Source organism: Carassius auratus, chromosome 16 (assembly GCF_003368295.1).
Source record: "Carassius auratus strain Wakin chromosome 16, ASM336829v1, whole genome shotgun sequence".
Taxonomy (NCBI): Eukaryota; Metazoa; Chordata; class Actinopteri; order Cypriniformes; family Cyprinidae; genus Carassius; species Carassius auratus.
In genome coordinates, this window is record NC_039258.1 from 27321263 (window position 1) to 27341112 (window position 19850).

The 19850-nt window shown below is 39.3% G+C and overlaps 1 protein-coding gene and 1 long non-coding RNA gene across 3 annotated transcripts in view; both read right to left on the minus strand.

Annotated features, from left to right (window-relative positions):
- The window catches only part of LOC113116702 (uncharacterized), a 35053-nt gene extending 25433 nt beyond the window's left edge, over positions 1-9620 (minus strand). The window contains exons 1-2 of one of the 2 annotated variants that reach the window (XM_026285014.1): positions 9281-9620; positions 8502-8573 (exon numbers count right to left, since the gene is read on the minus strand). The gene's annotated coding sequence lies outside the window, so the exon portion shown is untranslated. The other variant, XM_026285015.1, reaches the window with a different exon arrangement.
- Positions 9621-14846: 5226 nt separating this feature from the next.
- LOC113116706 (uncharacterized) lies at positions 14847-19353 on the minus strand. Its single transcript, XR_003294056.1, has 2 exons — positions 16139-19353; positions 14847-16048 (listed from the first exon to the last, which is right to left on the minus strand). It is a non-coding gene; the product is annotated as an uncharacterized LOC113116706 (long non-coding RNA).
- Positions 19354-19850: the final 497 nt, after the last annotated feature.

The following is a 19850-nucleotide window of genomic DNA, read 5'->3' on the forward strand; positions in this document are numbered from 1 at the left end:
ACCGATTTGCAGAACTTTGCATCATGCATGGCATCGTTATCATCCATCACATTTATCACATAATACCTATAGCAACATCACCTACCTCTAGTTCCAGTGCCTTCAACATCCTTCCCCCCCCTCTCCTGACATTGCTCTTGTTTGAAAACAAAGGCCAATCTGTGCATCTCTGCATTGACCAGAGATGAACTGTAATTCTGTTTTTGTCATACAGATCTACCTTATTCTTTTACTATTCCTGTCCTTATTATTCTGTAAAGCCTATTGAAGCCAACCACTCAAGTCACTCACCTGCAGTAGTTTAGACCCCTAAACAGTCCCAATCCAAAATAACCCTAATTAAACTTGCCCAGCCAAACCACAGATTAAATTAAGTACATAAAGTACATTCTGTATTTTGGACAAGACCTGTGCAAAGGGTAAAATATCAGTAAAACCTGAAACTCTGATGAAGCAGGAAAATAATGATGGACTAATGCCAGACACTGCACGATTTGAGTCCTAATTTTCAATTGCCGACAAATGCTCGAAAAGGGAGGCAAATCAGTGCCTGTTCACATGTCTGACAATCGCATAGTGTATGTTAAAGGTCACGTTTTTCGTGTTTTTTGAAGCTTTGATTGTGTTTACACTGTGCAATTCAACGTGTTCATGTTTCGCATGTAAAAAAAAAACAAAAACAGTATTTTTCACACAATTCACTTATCAGTATACCGCTGTTTTCAGTGTCATAACGGCTGATGACTTCCTTATTCTATAAAGTCCCTCCTTCAGAAATACGTAACGAGTTCTGATTGTGCCAGCGGTTCCTGTATTGTGATAAACAATGCCTTCTCCAGGCAAAGAGGGAACTGCTCCATCTTTCAAGAATGATCTTTGTGCGAATCCGGCATTAAAATAATTGAGATTGAGGAAGCTCTCCTCAGCAAAATGTGCTGCACATAGTTTTACAAGTGGATTATAATTTTTGGGAACTGAGTTAAACATAAATTGTAACCATTGATCTCTAAGTTTCGACAACATGGCAACAAACACAAACGCAACTCTTCCTCTTATCCGTCGGAGCGCAACAAGATCACGCCCCCTTTGTGTATTCTTGTGGGCGGAGGTTAGTCAAAAAACAGTTCTAGTGACATCATTACTGCAGGAAGTAGAGGGGTGTAGTCCAAACTGGATTTTGGACTGATTTTTAGCATGCTAAATATCTGGACCGGTCAGCGACTACAGTAGCTAAAAGCTGAGGTGAAAGGTGAAAAGCTACAGCCAATGAGAGACCATGATACAGGGCAAGGGAGTGGTCAGGGTGTGGACTCACAGATCTGCAAAAAGATATCAGCACGTATTCCTTGTGCAAGCAACCAACTCTTCCTCAAACCCTTTTTTTTTTTCTCGCTGCAAACCAACATACTGACTTGTATTGCAAGCTTCTTGTGGGTTACAGTATCTAACGGGAAGAAATCCCATTACACAGGAGAACTGTCTCACAAACGACCTTACGTTATTTTCTGCATCACTTTTTGTTGGTGATGGTTCCTACTGAAAAGTTGTTTAAAGTGTGAAGAGTGTATCATCAATCCATTGTGTAGCATGCGCACAAGGAAAAAAAAACCCAGGCGGTACCTCAGACAGTCATGCTGTGTGGGAAGAGCAGCAATGTGACATCTTTGAAAATCATGAAATGGGAGTCTGGCATAGGAAGCAAAGGCAGGGATTGGCAAATCTACTGATGTTAGACCGTTTTTCCACAGATTTTAGTTAAAACCATAATAAAACATGGCTACCAATAAAATGCAAGTAATTCTTGAAGACTTTGTTTGGGTGTTAGGGTTGGAATTAAAATCTGAGATACATTGGCCCTCCAAAGGCAGAATTGTCCACTCTGTAAAAGGTACCTTTAAAGGGGGGGTGAAATGCTCGTTTTCACTCAATATCCTGTTAATCTTGAGTACCTATAGAGTAGTACTGCATCCTTCATAAATCCAAAAAGCCTTTAGTTTTATTATATTCATAAGAGAAAGATAGTATGTATCGATTTTTCCCGGAGAAACACGAGCGCCTGGAGGTGTGACGTGTGGACGGAGCTAAAGAGTCACGAGCGCGAATAGGCTTTTGCGTTGAGAGCATGTGGAAGCTGTGACATTACCATGAGGGAAAACCCATCATCCAAAACAAACCATGGCTTACAGTCAGATTCAGCCATTTATTTATGATCCAGAATCAGATCCAGAGGCTGAAACTGAACGAAAGCAGCAGCAGCAACAACTCGCTCCGAGCGGGGCTCGAACCCGGGTCTCCGGCATGGGAGGGGACGCACTAACAAGGAGGCAGTGATATTTGAAGCAGTTTTACTCACCGCCTGCGGTTCCAACACACGATCGTGACCCTTTTTCGTTGGGATTGAATCATCCTTAAGGAATAAACGATACGCAAATCCGTCGTCAAACTGGGCCATGTGAGCAAGCATCTTCGAAATGCAGGGAACAAACAAAAACACTTGCACAACTCCATTGTTGCTCTGTAAAAATAAACTCCATTCACTGGTCCATTAATGCTGTTTTTTTTTTTGGTAATCTGTGCAGGGTTGTCTTGCCCTGGCAACCAAAAACACACTTCTTTGGTGACATTTCGCGACGCTCTCGCTCTGATCAGTGAAATGTCTGTGCTCTGCCTCGCTATACGGGAGCGCGCGCTCTTCCGGCAGAAGTGCCTTGGGACCCATATAAGGAAATTCCGCTCCATCTAACGTCACACAGAGCCGTACTCGAAAAAAACTTTCCGAAACTTGTGACAAACCGGAACTTGTTCCCAAAATACTCCTTCAAACATACAACTTAATTTTTGAAACTTTGTCCATGTTTAGCATGGGAATCCAACTCTTTAACAGTGTAAAAAACTCAGTATGCATGAAATAGCATTTCACCCCCCCTTTAAAAAAATAAAAAATAAATAAATAACTTCAGCCACTCCCAGGTATCCTTTGGAGGACCATGCAGAACTGCACAGAACATGTAGAACAGGTGCTACTTTGCTACTCCACATCCAGGGATGGCACAATGTTTCCCATATCTTACTCCTTTTCATCAATCACTAACTAAAGCATTGGGGACTTAAACAGACCAAAAACTGATGGCAGCAGATAGAGCAAAAAAACTAAAACTGGTTCTTAACTAAAGAGTACAAAAAATAAAAAATACAAACCAAACAAACACCTTCACTTTTCTGCTAGGCTTCCAGTTGTTGTAAACTTGACCTTCTTGATAATGCATATTATCCACTTAAACAATTTGCCTCTGGGTAGGGTTAAAGTGGACTGGGTTCCATGCAAAAAAAAAAATATATATATATTTTCAACACAATGCACTATTTATCTCACTTGGCAAGAAGTGTGATAAATAATTGCAATTTTCTCAGAGCTCAGATTCAGTTCAGAAAAATCATTGAAGAATCTGAGAAAATAATTATCACACTTCTTGCCAAGTGAGATAAATGATTGAACCAATAAACATATGCTAAATGAAGTATTTTACTATTTAAAAAAAAATATACAAAGAAATTATGTTCACAAGAGAGGAACTGTTCAGACCAGGGGAAGCCAACCCTACTCCTGGAGAGTTACCTTAATGCAGACTTCAGTTTCAAGTTCAAGTAGTTTAAGTAGTTGTCTCAGAAGCACTTGATTAGGGCTGGATCTAGTCAAAATAGAGGCCTAGACCAGAGGTTCTCAACCCTGTCAAACAACCAATTAAAATCCATCCTTGTCAATTGGACAGCACAGCACTTCCCCATTGCCATTTTAAAGAATGTTCCACTTAAAATACAAAATATTGCTTATTAAGCTCCAGACCATGGAAAATACTTGATCATACCCTTAAAGAGACTGTATACGAGTCATGCTAACAAAACAATGCGTCACATCTTTCTGAACTGTTATTTCAGGAGCATATACAATGTGATGCGTTCTTGATCCTCGCAGGTAGAACCACCTTGTGCCTTTGATGCACTCTTTTGCTGTGCCAGTTCTATACATGTAAGTTTTAGCAGGGCAGGGTAAATGGGTGGATAGGTTGTACCCCTCATAAATAGGGGAAGTCGTGGCCTAGTGATTAGAGAGTTTGACTCCTAAGCCTAGGGTTGTGGGTTCGAATCTCGGGCCGGCAATACCACGACTTAGGTGCCCTTGAGCAAGGCATCAAAACCCCCAGCTGCTCCCCGGGCGCTGCAGCTTAAATGGCTGCACACTGATCCAGTTGTGTGTTCACAGTGTGTTCCCTGCTCTGTGTGTGTGTGCACTTTGGATGGGTTAAATGCAGACCACAAATTCTGAGTATGAGTCACCATACTTGGGCGAATGTCACGTCACTAAATAGATATTCTTTTATGGTTGAAAATGCAATTTTCATTCCGATGAATGAAAATTGTCATGCTCTGAACCCCAGATAGCACAGTTATCCCAAATCCTGTTTTGTAAAACAAGTATAGAAAAATGTAAAGAAAAGCTCCAGATAAACAATATGGCCCATGGTATGTGGACAGCCCTTTCTACTCAACAGGTTAAGTTATTCCAATTAACTCTCAGAGGACAAATCTTAATGCTACTGCATATAATTACACAGTAGATTCAATTTTATAGAATTACATATATGCGACTAAATCTGATGTCTAATATTAGCCAGTGGCTAATAAATTCTCTGATTTTACTCACCAATGTGTAAGTTGGAGGCTAAGTATAAGTTATGCACAGATAGATTTTCACTCGCCGAACACTGACTGAGCACTTCAGAGTTTCACTCTGTTAACTTGATCTGTGCTGTTTTTCAGTTCATCTCAATGGATGCACAGTGCACGCATGTTTGACGTACCATACACTCTAGTGTTACAGTGCACTAGGGCTGTCAAAATTGCTCCAAAATTACGTTTGAATATTCCCTCTAAAAAAAACATCTGGTTGTGCATGTTGTCAATTGACGCGCATTACGTCAATAACAGGTTAAAATAATACAAAGATACAAAAGTACTTGTATAGGTGGTCTATTTAAGTTTAAACATATTTGACAACGTATTACCTACACAAAAAACAAGGAAATCAACTAATGGCCAAGACTGCAGACCTCACGCTCTCTCACCCTCACCTTCGCTGCCCATAACGGTTTAAATGAACAAACAAATTTTGAGTGCTGATCAAGAGTTTTGTGCAAGCAATTTAAGGTTGCGACTGTTGTCCCAAATATAGCAGGCTTCATTCAGTGATTGAAACATTATTAATATTAATTGAAGTTTTACAGCATATAGAACTGACAATGAATGCTCCGAGCGAGCAGTGCTTTGGTAAACATGGAACTTTTCTTTGATATGAAGTGATAAATAATCAAACCTTGTTTCCATTGCTTGAAAGAACTCCCCAAAGCCTGCCCCATCCGCGATACTGATCTGTCTCATGTCCTTACAAATGAACGAAATTAATTTATCCGTTATAGCCTCTTGTCGTGTTGCAGACAAAGAGCCTGTGGTCGGGCGATGCAAAGTAATGTTAAGTGTCAAGACGTGACTGTTTAGCTGGAGTTCCACACATTATGCCATGCTCATTTGGGAGCAAATTTTTTTGATGTGACCTCATGTTGCTAGTGGTCGAATGGTATCCTAACTGTATCTTAAATAGCTTGCATACAACTTCTCGCGGGTCAATAATTTTACCTCACTTTCTCTGCTGCGGTCGAGTTGGGCTCTGCACTTGCTGCCATCTTCCATGAAGACGCGTCAACTTTCAGCAGTGATGCTGTGCCAGACAGTGCAACTCCTGTGACCTGTCCCTGAACCATTCGAATATATATTTGAATTTAGAATATTCGTTGACAGCCCTACAGTGCACAACTGATTGCCGCTTTAGAGAGAGCAGAAAAGAGTCTTGCATACATGCAGAATTGACACGATTCATGCAAACAAGATTCTTTGTTGTATTTTCCTGTCAAAATAACAGAGTTCCTTTGGATTTTTCAGCTTTTAAGAACTTCCGGGCTTTCCGGTAGTGGGTGGAACTAATGCACAAACTGTAATCTCATTGGCTAGTGCTCACCTATTATCATTGCTGTATTTAAGCTAATCAGTTTAAGCAAACACACATAACCTGATTAATATTAATGAATCCAGCAGCTTGTTAATCCTTAGTCCATTTTATATTGTCCTTATTAGTAGAATTTGCATTATTATTATCAGTATTTTGTTCATTTTTTGTTTTATTTTTTTACGGAAACACTGAATGACCAACAAAGCACCACTATCAGTCCTAAATTCAGTTAAAATGTCTATGCACTCATACATGGTTACAAACTTTATTATAATTACTAAAGTTCTATCATTAAATAATACTTGATTACACTGATATCATATTATAATTCTGGACTGACTGATGGCATTCACTACACAATAAGAGTAAATATAAAGCCCCTTTCACACTGCCATTCCGGCAAATACAGGGGTAAAGTGTTCCTGCAATTGTTCCCTGGTCGCTAGATTTGGCACTTTCACACTGCCAGTGATGACCCGGTATATGTGCGTGCTTTCACACACAACCCTTGAAGATCCCGTAACGACACGTGACATCAGCGCGTGACGTGTAATGTACGAGTCTACAACGCTTGCCACAATATACATTAACTGAAGCAAGCAAACGATCTCGGCGTCAGCGCGGAAAGTGAGGAACTAACTGATCTCTGCTTCATTACAGTTTGCACATATGTTTTCGTCGCGAATGTTGATCTTCCTTCAAAACAGCCGGTAAAAGAGTCGCGCGTCATCACTTCGATACGGAATTAGATCTGGCTTTTGTTCACACAGCGCTCGTTCCGGATCGATTACCACAATGTTACTAGGTACCCGACCCGGGTTCAATTCGGAAATCAATTCCGGGACGTGGTTGCTTTCACACAGAGGGCGACCAGGCAATGTTACGGGAATATTGCGGGTCCGACGTGCAGTGTGAAAGGGGTTTAAGAAATCTCAAAGATAAAAGATAAAATCCCAGACATCCTGGCTAAAATACGCCCATTGGCCTCTGACCATCGTGGCCTCCTAACAATCCCCATATCTGCAGATTGGCTTCATCACTACGGTCTCCTCTCCACCAATAAGCTGGTATGGGGTAGACGTTCTGGCACAATATGGCTGCCAGGTGGATGCTGCACACTGGTGGTGGATGAGGAGATAGCCCCTGACAAAATAAAGCGATTTGAGTGCCTAGAAAAGCGCTATATAAATGTAAGGAATTATTATTTAATTATTATTCCAGAAAAATATGCTATGTTTATATATTAAAATATAAAATGTAATAAATATCAGTGTATATACGTAAATATTTTCTATAATATGTATATATATATATATATATATATATATATATATATATATATATATATATATATATATATATATATATATATACACACACACACACACACACACACACTATTTTTCAATATATACATTTAAGTAATAGGGTATGAGAGGCTGTGCTGTATCATGAATAAATCACGGCTGAAGTGCGTTGTTAGGCTATACAAGTCAGAGTTAGAGGGTTATGTTGTTTTCATAAAATATGCCTATAGTAAGCAAAACCAACAATACGGTGTGATCTTGGTTTTAAACACATATATAGTGATGTGGCCACAGTAGCACACTAAAGCAATAATCAAGTGACTTTGGCATTGTGTGTCCTATTACCAAGTGGACTACAGAGTTGAAGCAAGTAGCATATAGCTGGCCATGTGATATCAACATGGCAGCCCCCATGAGGCAACCCGCCCAATGTAAAACACATCAGCTTTTCTGAAGTTACTGGTATGAATACTAGAATTAATGTAGAATTAATGAAGAAACTTTTAAAATTGCAGAGAAGGAAAGGTCATTTGTTAATACGTTTACAGCTGCTTTAGTATTCTCACTACCACAGAATAGCAAATTATATAAATGACCTGTAAAGAGACTGCTAAATGTGTAAACGAAATGTGAGAACTAATAAATCTTTAACATTTTAAATACATTAAGCTTCACAGTGCTGTTGACAAGCAAAGCCTAGTCTTACCTATCCATATTAACATATAGACTATTCTATTATAAACAACCCATGTTGTCTTGGCACGTATGCAAATGGCTGCATTCAAGTCACTTAAATGTAATGCTCATGTTGGATGATGGTGATGTGCAGGCAGTGAGTATGCCACCAGTGACTTTACTCTAAGATCTGTTATAAAACACTAACTTGTATGTTATATAAATATGTATGCAGTCATGTAAAAAGGCACTGCTTTTACAGTGTAGGTAGTCAAAGTGTTTACACATGGCTATTATTTTGTAAAACAAGATCACACAACAATAATTACTCTCATTCACATCAGGGGATTTCATCATTATCTGTGCATGAAAGCAGCTAAACACCAATAATTTCTATTAACTATAATATATATTGTGATTTATTAAAAACAGACAAAAAAAAGGTAAAGTCTACTCACCCCAATATGCCAGTACACATTCCTAAAGCAAATTCAGTCCTGTTATTACGGTTTTGTCCATGGTCATACACTCTGTAAAAAAGAAATGCTAACATCATTATCAAGACTTTATTTCTATAGGAGAAAATAAAAGTAATATACAACAGACAGACGAGTCTGTTTACTATAAAGGCCATCTTAAACATACTAGTTTCTAATTCTGTTAACTACATAAATATATTATTTAAACGCTATAACGTTGTATGCATGCACACACAATAAGTTCACCATGGTAACCTTCAACCAGCACGAGTGCCTCCTGGCTAGCTGTACGGTGACAACCCGGTGGCTGTTTTAAAGTGATGCAAGTGTCACCAAGACAAAAATCTACGATTAACGTTAGTCAGTAAATGAACAGAGGTGTCAAGTACAGTCCGTTATGTAAATACACCCGTGTACGTGCTTAAAACGTTCGTGGTATCATTTGAGTTATTTGGTTGTTTACATGATGCTAACAGAGCAATCTGAAAGACAAACGCATGAAGCTAAGCTGGCTGGCTAGGAACATGGAAGTCCAACGTCACAAAACAAAATGAGCTGCATAGTTGAAACCTGGAGTCCGAGCACACAAACAAGAACTCACGTACCCAGAAACAACGCACACCAGCATACCAATTTTAGTTTGAATCTTACCTAGTGCATTATACACCCAGTGTTATACTACCGTTAATACGCGGCAAAGCGATATAAGCTTCTCCCTACGAGCTCATTCCCCGTTATAACTGCTCGTACTCACTCACCGTCGTGGTCGGTTTCCTGCTGCTGCCGTTTTCCTTTGTACGACTACGCACCTTTCCGTTGCGCAATGCGCACGCAAGATCTTTCAAAACTTTCAGTTCAAATTAAAGATGCTTGTGACACTATGTATTATATAAAACAAAATCAATACGGGTTCGATGTTAGCACAACTCGTTGCACATCCATCAAACAATGTGGCTCAACCCGGGATTTTTCGTGACACCCGACATCTGGAACCTATGAGAAGACGGCGAAACGAGAGAAAGACCCGCCTCCAGTTCTACGGGGCCTCCATTTCAATGTCTAACGCGTGGAAGCCTTTTTTTGCGCATGGTATCATAGACAGTAAAAGAAATGGACACAACGACCCCATTGGAACTCAATTGAGACAAATGAAGCCCAGTTTTAGCGTTTTTTAGCACTTCCGTTTCTGACGCGCAGACTCAAACGAAGCTTGACGACGTCAGCAACCTGTCTGCCAGATGTAAATCTTCGAGTAGCTGTGTGTGCAAACTGCCATCGTTAATCTTGCAGAGACGGCGAGCTTGAGCGGGGAGTTCTTTGTCGTGAGTGAGCAGGAGTAAGTATTCTGATTAATTATTTTGTATAGTATTTTAAAATGTAACGCCAGTACGCCATATTAAGTTAATTGCCTGCGAGCTTCTCCTCCTGTCTGTACGGTAATGCGACAGAGAGCCGAGTGGTTATGACGCAATCGTTAGCCTATTTTTTACAAAAACTGTTTATAAGGGGCCATAATGTAACATAGAAGGTAATGGAGCCCTTTATACATTGTCGTGTATCTTTAGAAATAAATAATGGACAAACAGAGTCTTTAAACGCCTCAGATGTAAAGTTATTCGCTGTCAAAGTGACGCCAAAATGAATGGGAGTCAATGGGAATGCTAACGCAAGTGAAGTTCTGCTAAAAGATGGCAGCCCCCACCCGACTTCAACTTCCGGTCGAGTTCCTTGCCCCTTGCATGGTATCTAAGGAACGTACCTTAAAATGGCTGCCGATCTTGTGGGAGGAGCTTGCTAGATATTCTGTCGACCGTCCTACATCGTGCCTTTGAGACTGTTGCAGGGTGAAGTCTTGGACCTAACAGTTTCTTGTCAAAGAACTTGAGGACGTCAGTTTTCCCAAAGGTCCAACAATCCACACCACCTACCTTGTTCTTTGTTCTGTGAGATATTCCGTAGTTACCATACTGCTGCTAAATGTACAGGGACAAAAAAGGCACAAAACCGATTTTGGAGCCAACCACACCTTTGCACCTAACCTACTGTAAACACCTAATAAGCAATGTGGACTGTTAACTGTGTTAGATGAAACATTTTAGACTTGAAAAAGGCAATTGCAATAAACAACTTATGATATTTTAATGTGGTTTCTCTTGCTTAAGGTTTAAGGTGATACATCAGATTAATATGGAGAGTCTTAAAATAAAATAATTATATATTTAAAAAATCTTTCACTGAGACCATTCATTCACTTCTTTCCTTTGAGTATGTCGCAGGCTCCATTAATCGAAATGCTTGTCTTTTAACCCCAAGGGAGGTCCTGGCAAAGATGCATGCACGCACCACCTAGAAAGGCTTCCCTTTTGGTTTTCATTTCCCTCCGGTCTTCTTGATGTTCACTGTTCTTGATTGGCCAGAACACACATTATCCTTAAAAGAATTTAAACATTTTAGACTTAATCCCTCTCTCTTATTCCTAGAGTTGTACCTCCAGGAGCCATTGATGCAATACCAGAGAGCTGTCATTCATAGTTAAAGTGGACAATTATACAGGGGAAAAAAGTCAAACAAAACCATACATTCTGGTCATATATTATTATAAACTGATAACATGGGGTATCTATTATATAATTACAGTATATTGATATGTATTACCAAAATATAAGCTTGCATTCACTTTGGTAGGCTACAGACTCTGGCAACAGTTAGGACCTCTTATACCAGTTTACCTTAACGCAGTGTTGTTGTGCCACTTACTGAAATTGATTTAAAAACAAAACAAATTAGCCTTTGCTCAATACAAAACATTTTAAACACAATACATGTCCTTGACTCTGGTGGAAATAAGACCTGTCAAGGACTGTTAAGAAAAGTCTTTGTACAAGGAATTGACTCTAGATGGGAGGTAGGGGGCAATGTGTCAATGGATACAAACAGCTTACAAGACACGAAAAATTTTATTTTAAAAATCCAGTGACACTCTCAGTCAGAGAGGGGCACATGGGAAAGTTTCACAGATCAGTTTTGTTCACTCTATTGAAGCCCTTGAAAGTCCATTAGATACCTGATATCCACAAATGTTTTGAAGTACCAATGTCCCTTGTGATATTCTCTTAAGGTAAGAGAAAATTCTAGAGTCTAAACCCATTGTCTACCACACCTGAAATAACAAAAATGTATGTGAATTGTGTGGAAATACTATATCAACTAAGATAATAGACAACACTATATAAGATCATACAGTACAGCATGTAATACAACAATGTACAAATGAGCAAGGGTTATTCCAACAAGCAGTGAATAGTGATCTCTTTAAGTTCACAACATAAACATCATAAATGCTTAGGTAGATGAGTAAGAAAGGACATATTTGTACAGAACAAAAATATTATCATTTTATCAAGATCTAAAGTATTTAAAACCTTTAAATGGCTTTTTATGTTGTCAGGGAAAAAAAACAGCCTATGGCCAATTCTACGGTGTAGAAGTATAAGTAACTTTTCACAGTATATATAGTCTCTTTCTGTGTAGGGGTATCTGGAGTTTTGTCTGAATCTTGAGGATGGCTTGTACAGGACCAAGAACCAGTTAACACCTTACAGATCACAGCGGTAAATAACTGCTTTTCTAAAAACATTAGGCCTATTTGTTGTATGTTTAGTCTAAGACAGAGTTTGAGTTGTAGTTGAGGTAGACCAATCAATGTTTTTAAAGGTTGAAACTGACTGCCAATTCCCATCACAGAACCTATTTATCCAGGTTGGATACTTCTCAAACCTGTCCTAGGCACCCCCACTACTACACATTTAGGATGTCTCACTCACCTAACACACCTGATTCAACTCATTAGTAGAGAGTGCCAAACCCAAAATGGTTGGGTTCGATAAGAGTCATGCAGTGCCCCCCTGGACAGGTTTGAGAAGCACTGGGTCACATGATGTCTTGAGTCGCTTCATGTATCTTTATGTAAAATTGTCACTTAACCCCATGTTGTTCCAAAACCGTAAAAGTTTACTTCATCTTCGGAACACAATTTAAGATATTTTGGATGAAAACCGGGAAGCTTGTGACTGTCCCATAGACAGACAAGTAAGTTACACCATAAAAGTTCAGAAAAGTATGAAAGGCGTCATCAGAATAGTTCATCCGCCATCAGTAGTTCAACCGTAATGTTATGAAGCGACGAGAAAAATAAACGACTTTATTCAACAAATCCTGTCAACAGTCTCCTTTGTGTCTCTCTACATCACTCAAACTGCCTACGCACTTCTGTGTCAGCTGTGCCACAAGGATGCGCTGTTTTTACGTGTATTTATACTTTGATTAAAATAAAAGAAAACACTGCTTGTGTGATGTGGAGAGGCATGGAGGAGGAGAATGTTGACAAATTAATTGTTGACTTAAGTCGTTACTTTTGTTTTCTCCACTTACAAACAGTATTCTCGTTGCTTCACAGCGTTACGTTTGAACTACTGATGGCAGATGGATTATTCAGACGACATCTTGCATACTTTTCTGGACTTTGATAGTGCAATTTACTTGGCAGTCTATGGGACAGTCACATGCTTCCCGGTTTTCATCCAAAATATCTTAAATTGCGTTCCGAAGATGAAGTAAGCTTTTACGGTTTTGGAACAACATGGGGATAATTGACAAAATTTTAATTTTGGGTTGGAGTATCCCTTTAAGGCATTCATAATAAATATTGATAAAGCATGCACTGTTGGAATATGACATGTATGGTTTACTTGAACAGCAAAGGTAAAATATAAATCTAAAATATTTCAACAGATGGGAAGGGGAGGAGAATTTATATGCATCTGATTTTTTTGCCGAAAAAGACTTCTGTATAGGATACACCTCTGTATCCTCCTCACTCCTTGATCTTAACCTCCTTGTGGTGCAATTAGAGCATTAAGATGTCCTACAAGATGGCTGAGCTTGATCGGTTTCCGGGTCATAAGATGGAGGAAGGAGGAGTGAGGAAATGAGGAGGGATATTGAGAAGCACCCCAGGACTGCGTTCCACTCCACTTTTAGACATGCACTCTCAAACTTCCTTAAGCACTTTACCTTGGGGGAATCCCCACTGCCATTTTGAAGTGCGTTCCACTTTGTGAAGTGGACGAGGGAAATTGATATGGACAGATCCCTCGACCTCTTGATTTTGACAGAGGGAGCAAGTCTGCTTCATAGGCACACTTCAGGCCATTCTAAAGACCAGTGGTTCTCAATTCCGGTCCTAGCGACCCCCTGCTCTGCATATTTAGCATGTTGCTCTTTGTTAACACACCTGATTCAGATAATCAGCTTATTACAAATCAGCTCAGTGCAGGAACTGTGTTCCTATTGACATGGTCACTACACAGTGTTCATTGCTCCCTACTGCCTGAGCAGGGGAAATCTGTTGAGTTTACCTCACTTCCGAACATTCATTCATGGAGTTGCACTGCGCAACGTCTTCACACATGGACAAGTGTGACATCATATACCTCTGTAATTAAATACAATTTAAAATCACGTCGCGCACACTTCAATGTTCTTTGAATGGAAAATATACGTTCGCTTCAAACTGGAATCATGGCGGAATATCATGTGATGTCTACTTCGTAGGGCACTTACGTTCGAATAGAACAAACGTCTGAAAAAATAAGAAACATACAAAATGAGCAGAGCAGGGGGTCGCAATGACTGGAATTGGGAACTGATGCCATAGATCACAATGCAACACTATTTCGGCATCATCGCAGATTGCATTTAATTAATCTCCACCCCAAACAGCTTTATAGTATATAAATGATTTTTTTTAACTTTTCTAACAGCCAAAGCATACCTATTTACATATAGAATGCTGCGCCAAATAAATTCATAAGGGGAAAAATGTAAACTATAAACCAACTCCATAGCGGATTCCAAGTGATCAAGGGCTTAGGACACTCCAGTTCAGTCCAATGCAAGGGTTTCACCAGTAGTGGGCACTCATGCAACGTAATCAATGATGTACATCCACGTAAAGGAGATGGTGGGAGGTTTGCAAATGAAGGGCATAAAAAATGGACTGGAATGCAGCCCAGGTGTACAACCAAAGTACACTCAATGGCTACAAAATACCCATAATGCAGTGTGAGGGTCATCCCAAAATCAACTCCTGTTTCAAGGGCTCTGCAGCTTGAATCATCCACTCATCCATTTTACAAACCACTTGTCCAATGTGGGTACAGCATAATATCAAAAGGTATACATTTCTTTTCATGTGGGGGCCAGAAACATAGTTGGGAACCACTGTGTCAGGGTTTGAGAATGGAAAGGGCAAGGACTCAGATGCAGAGTTCAATATGGGCCTTTATTTAATCAAGAATGAAAATAAAACAACAAAAACTATCCCATAGGGGTAAACAGGATCAGTAGATGGCCTGGCGAGGGAAAGGCAGAAAAGGAACGGGCAAAAAAGGACAGAAGAGGCTAATATTGATGATAAACTGGCACTGAACTGAAAACAGAAGGAAAATAGAGAGCAGACAAAAAAGGTAATGGGGGAGGACAGGTGGAGTAAACAACTACTAATTATGATAAATAATCAGGTAACAAGAAGTCAGGGTCAAACAATAGACAAGAGTGCACATGGGCACATAAAAACAACCATGAAAAGTCATGTGCTCACACAAGATGACAGTGGATTGCATATGAAGGAGAGGGATAGTGTGAAGGATTTTGGAAGTGACCTTGTACCACAATGTGATGCACCATCATATGTTCTTTGACTAAATCCAGGGTAAGGGAGAATGCAGCCAGAGAGGTGGTTTGGTTCATTAGCATCAGAGCCTTGAATTTGATGTAGATGCCTATAGGCAGTAAGTCAACTGAGATGTGACATGGTGCACAATTTTGGCTCACTGAAGACCAGATGCTCTTAAACATTCTGGATCATCTGCAAGTCTTGACAGGTGGAATGCCAAATAGTAAAGCATTGTGCTGATATTCTCTGTTAAAAAGCAAAAAACTGGGCATTTGTTTGGATGGTTGTTAAACACTTCCAAATGATGCCTCTTGTTGTTGGGTTAAGATGTTTGGTGGTGGTGTTGTATACAATTGATGGCCTGGCTGATATGTCAATGAGTTCAGCCTTAGCAAAGTTAACATGGATGGTTACGTCAATGAGTTTAGCCTTTGCGAGGTCGACCTGGACATGACATTCCTTTATACTTTAGACAGGGGCAGTCATGGCCTAATGGTTAGAGAGTCAGACTTATAACCCAAACATTGTGAGTTTGAGTCTCAGTACTGGCAGGAATTGTCAGTGGAAGGGAGTGACAAGTGCTCCCAGTAAAGAGCAGTACCATCTATCCAAAATGCTGATAGGGTTGATAGGACATGGAGGGTTGGTAATGGCAAAGCCAGAGGACAGGTCAAGCAGATTGTTGGTGGTTGATCTTGATGTTCTTGCAAGGCTTTGGTAATGGAGAGTATGATAGTCTTAGTGAAATGTCCTCTTTTGACGCCAGAGTAGTTTTATTCTGCAGGTTGCTCTGTGGAAGGAATCCAAAAAGTTGAAGAACATTTTTGTCAATGTTGTTGACAGGAATCAGAATTTCAGAACTGATACTTATAATACTTACCAATTCCAGTTCAACTGGAAAAGTGACACCAACATTGGTTTGAGTCTTGAATTCACTTGTATCCCTTGCTGAATACATGAATGGAAACTGAAATCTTCTGCAGTGTCAAGTATTGGTTTGAGTGGGGTTATAGTGGGGATTACTGAACTTAAATCTGGTGGGGAAAATTCCAGTGGAAAAAGACATGTTCATTGTGTCTAAGAGTTTAACAGAGATGGTTTGAGGAAAATGAGAGAAGGTATAATCAAGGAAGAGAAGAAAAGACAACTGGTTTCTACCTTACCTAAAAAAGTGACAAAGACATAACATTTCAGAAAGGTAGGGGAGAAAGTGGAAGCAAACAGAGTATAGAGGACAATTTAGTGAAGACTTTCTGGGTGTTAGCAGCACACTGTGTGATACAGGTTGTTTATCTGATTTTCCAAATATTACATGGTTACACATCAAAGAGGGAACATAAAGCTCAATTTCAATGAGTTGGGACTCAAACTCGGATGCCTGTAGCACAACAGCACTATATGTCAACTTGTTGCTCACAATTCTATTGGAACCAAGAGTGTTGGTTGTTTTGAAATAAGAGATTGGAGTATATTCCCAGATTCCTCCACTAATGAACAGATGTGGTCACATCATATATTAGCCAATAGAAGTCCTGTCTCTATCATCTGGATATCGAATATATGCCAAAAACTGAAATATTAAATCTACTGCATATAAGCTGTGCCACAGTATAAATCCTTGAAATAATTGTGTGTACTTGTCTTAATCATGTTAGGTTTTTTTAAAAAATAAGCTTTTACAGAAACCTTAAAACTTGATCATCTGCAATTCTGTCTACAGTCGGATACTGGTCTTCCTGACCGACTTCAGCCCCGGACTATACCTATATGCATCCTTATTGTGTGCACCTGTATAGCTACTCACATCTTTAATTACATTAACAAATTGTCATTCTCCTAACATTAACAGCAATGCAGAGGAAATGATCAGTTGGTTCAGGTTGCTCTCCTTGCATATCCACTGATCTGACCTGCGCCCACAAAACCATAGCCATTCTAAAACACTACACTTTCTAAGAGTCCTAAAAACAGCAGCGCCGCTATGGTTTCTGGGCCCCCCTTAAAATGACATTCGGGGTTGACCTAAGTTGTACTACTACTGTATGTCTGTGGTATCGCATATAAATGTCTAGTGTTTTGTATATTCCAAGACTATACTATGAGAGGATCTGCAAAAGTTAAAGTGGTGGCTGACTGGGTTTTTGTAGGTCTGATTGTTTATTGGGTGCAGTCTAAAGTGTTCATGCTTTGTTTTTTAAAAAATGCATATTTTTTTCACATAATTTATCTTTATTCTACACGATCTCTCCCTTTTCTCACAGACACCTCAATTACTTCCTGTTTTTATGAAGCCCCTCCCTCAGAAATATGCAATTGGTTGAGATTGGTCAGCTGGCTCGTTGTGTTGTGATTCGCTAAACCACCTCTAAAGCTTCTCTGAACATCCCGCCCCTCAAGTGCAAAATGTTCTCTGGTTGTATTGACGTCCTCTATATTGCTTATCAATTTGAGTCCGATTGAGATGCAGAGAATATTAATTAAGAGGATCGCGCAGAACCTGTGCACCCACAGTTCTTAATGTTATGTTTTTTTGTTGTTGTTGTCTCATACTTCTATATACACTGTTGTTTGTAAATGCTACTGATTTAAGCTTTAATACAGCACAGCAACCGTACGCACATCTATGTATTACGCTTCTCATTGCTATGTGAAGTGTATAAATGGAACAGTTTGTTGGAACTGATCCAACGATCTGAATGAGAGAGAGAGATGCAGAGCAGGGGGACACGAGGTACAGGATTGAGAACCGCTGCTTTAGAACATTGTTTTTGAATCTTGCGAATCCATTTAAATCGTTAGAACTATCTAATCGTTAGACAGAATCGCAATTCATATATGATTATTTTTTTACATCCACCTCTAGTTTTCTCTTCGTCTTCTCTAAAGCAGCACAGCATGGCCTTGCCCCTTTGTTGCATGTTCCCAGGGGGCGGGGTTTATCTGGTTGCTTGTTGTTGTTCCTTACCACCCATTTTTGTAGGCATTAAACTGCCAGAATTTTAAAAGACAATATCTCCATTTGAAGTGAACTTTCACTTCAACATTCTGCTGCAAATTTGCAAATATTGTTTATGCTCAAACAACAACATTACACACTAACGTTAAAAAAGTGAATTCGCCATCAACCACCCCTTTGATAAAAACTTAGACAAAATAGACAAAATAAAAAAATGACAAACATTGAAAAGGTTCAGCACAATTCCTCTCAGACTACTACATGGACAAGATAAGACAGTCATATAGTAAGCACTGACACAAGTGGACAAGTTTTAAAATTGTCCACTTTTTATATTCAGATATAATCAAACATTTGATCACATTGCAGCAAAATGTAAATGCTGGTCAAATGCTTTTGAACAACTATGATCCAGCAGGTTAGACCACATTACATGCGCAACAAGCTAAAGATCTCCATGGTTAAAGAGCTAGAATAAACAATGGAGACAATCCAAAGGAAACTCGTGGACTTGACATTAGATAGGAATACTTGTTGCAAGATAATGTCAATATAATAGATCTTAGAAGACTGTGTAGCCGAAACATGTTATTACTTTAATAACTTAGCCAAGTTAATTAAAGGCTTTTTATCTTTACTACACTGGTGACTTGCAGTATTTCATCCTTTCATGTTTATGTTTTTTCATTATTTCCACCGTGCACTTAAATTAATCTCTTGCCTTCGTCTTGTGCACATTGGCGATTAATGGTTTATAATGGCTGGTTTGGGTGTTTTGGTTCACACCGAGTCCAGCAGAATTACGCTGCCAAGAATTTGAGCAGCATCTGGGGTCACAGCTGGGTGCTGTCGGTGTGCATATACTCATGAAAATACTCAAGCATTCGAATTTTCTTTGTCATCCACCAGACTCCCTTTATTAATCGCCATGACTTAAATATTGGCTTATTGCTGTATATTTATAGTAATTGTTTTCCATTGCTGTATTTTGTAGGTAAGACTGACGATTAAGAGATTACGAAGCTACATCCCCTCCAGAAGTCTGAGATCTGCTAGTGAGTGATGCCTCATGGTACCATCACAGAGAGGCTTAAAACCACTTTCCAGAACATTCTCGTTCAACATTCCTGGCTGGTGGAATGATCTTCCAACCCCTATCTGGAATGCTGAATCCCTGACAATTTTCAAGCGACAGCTGAAAACTCATCTCTTTTTCAAAACTACTTGGGTTCATAATCATCATAAAAAAAAAAACTTCTTTTATTCCTTCTTTTTCTAGCTTGTACTTATTTAAACAGTGTCTAAAACTTGGTACTACAAGCACTTCCTGTGTCTGTCTGCCTTTTTAGAAGAATCGTTTTATGTATCTACCAATTGTAAGTCTCTTTGGATAAAATCTTCTGCAAAATGACTAAATGTAAATGTTGTAATTGTCATTATGACTTGTCTCAGGGATTTATTCAGTTTGACTGTTGACATCAATAGCATTCTTACACCAATGCAATGGTTGTTTGGATTAATTTAATTTTGACAACTGTTAAAGGTTCTCTCAGGTTTGAAAGGTACCTTTTTCCAAATACGGTCATCTGATTTCTCAATTGGTATTTAGATTTAGACAAATTTGTGGCATACTTAC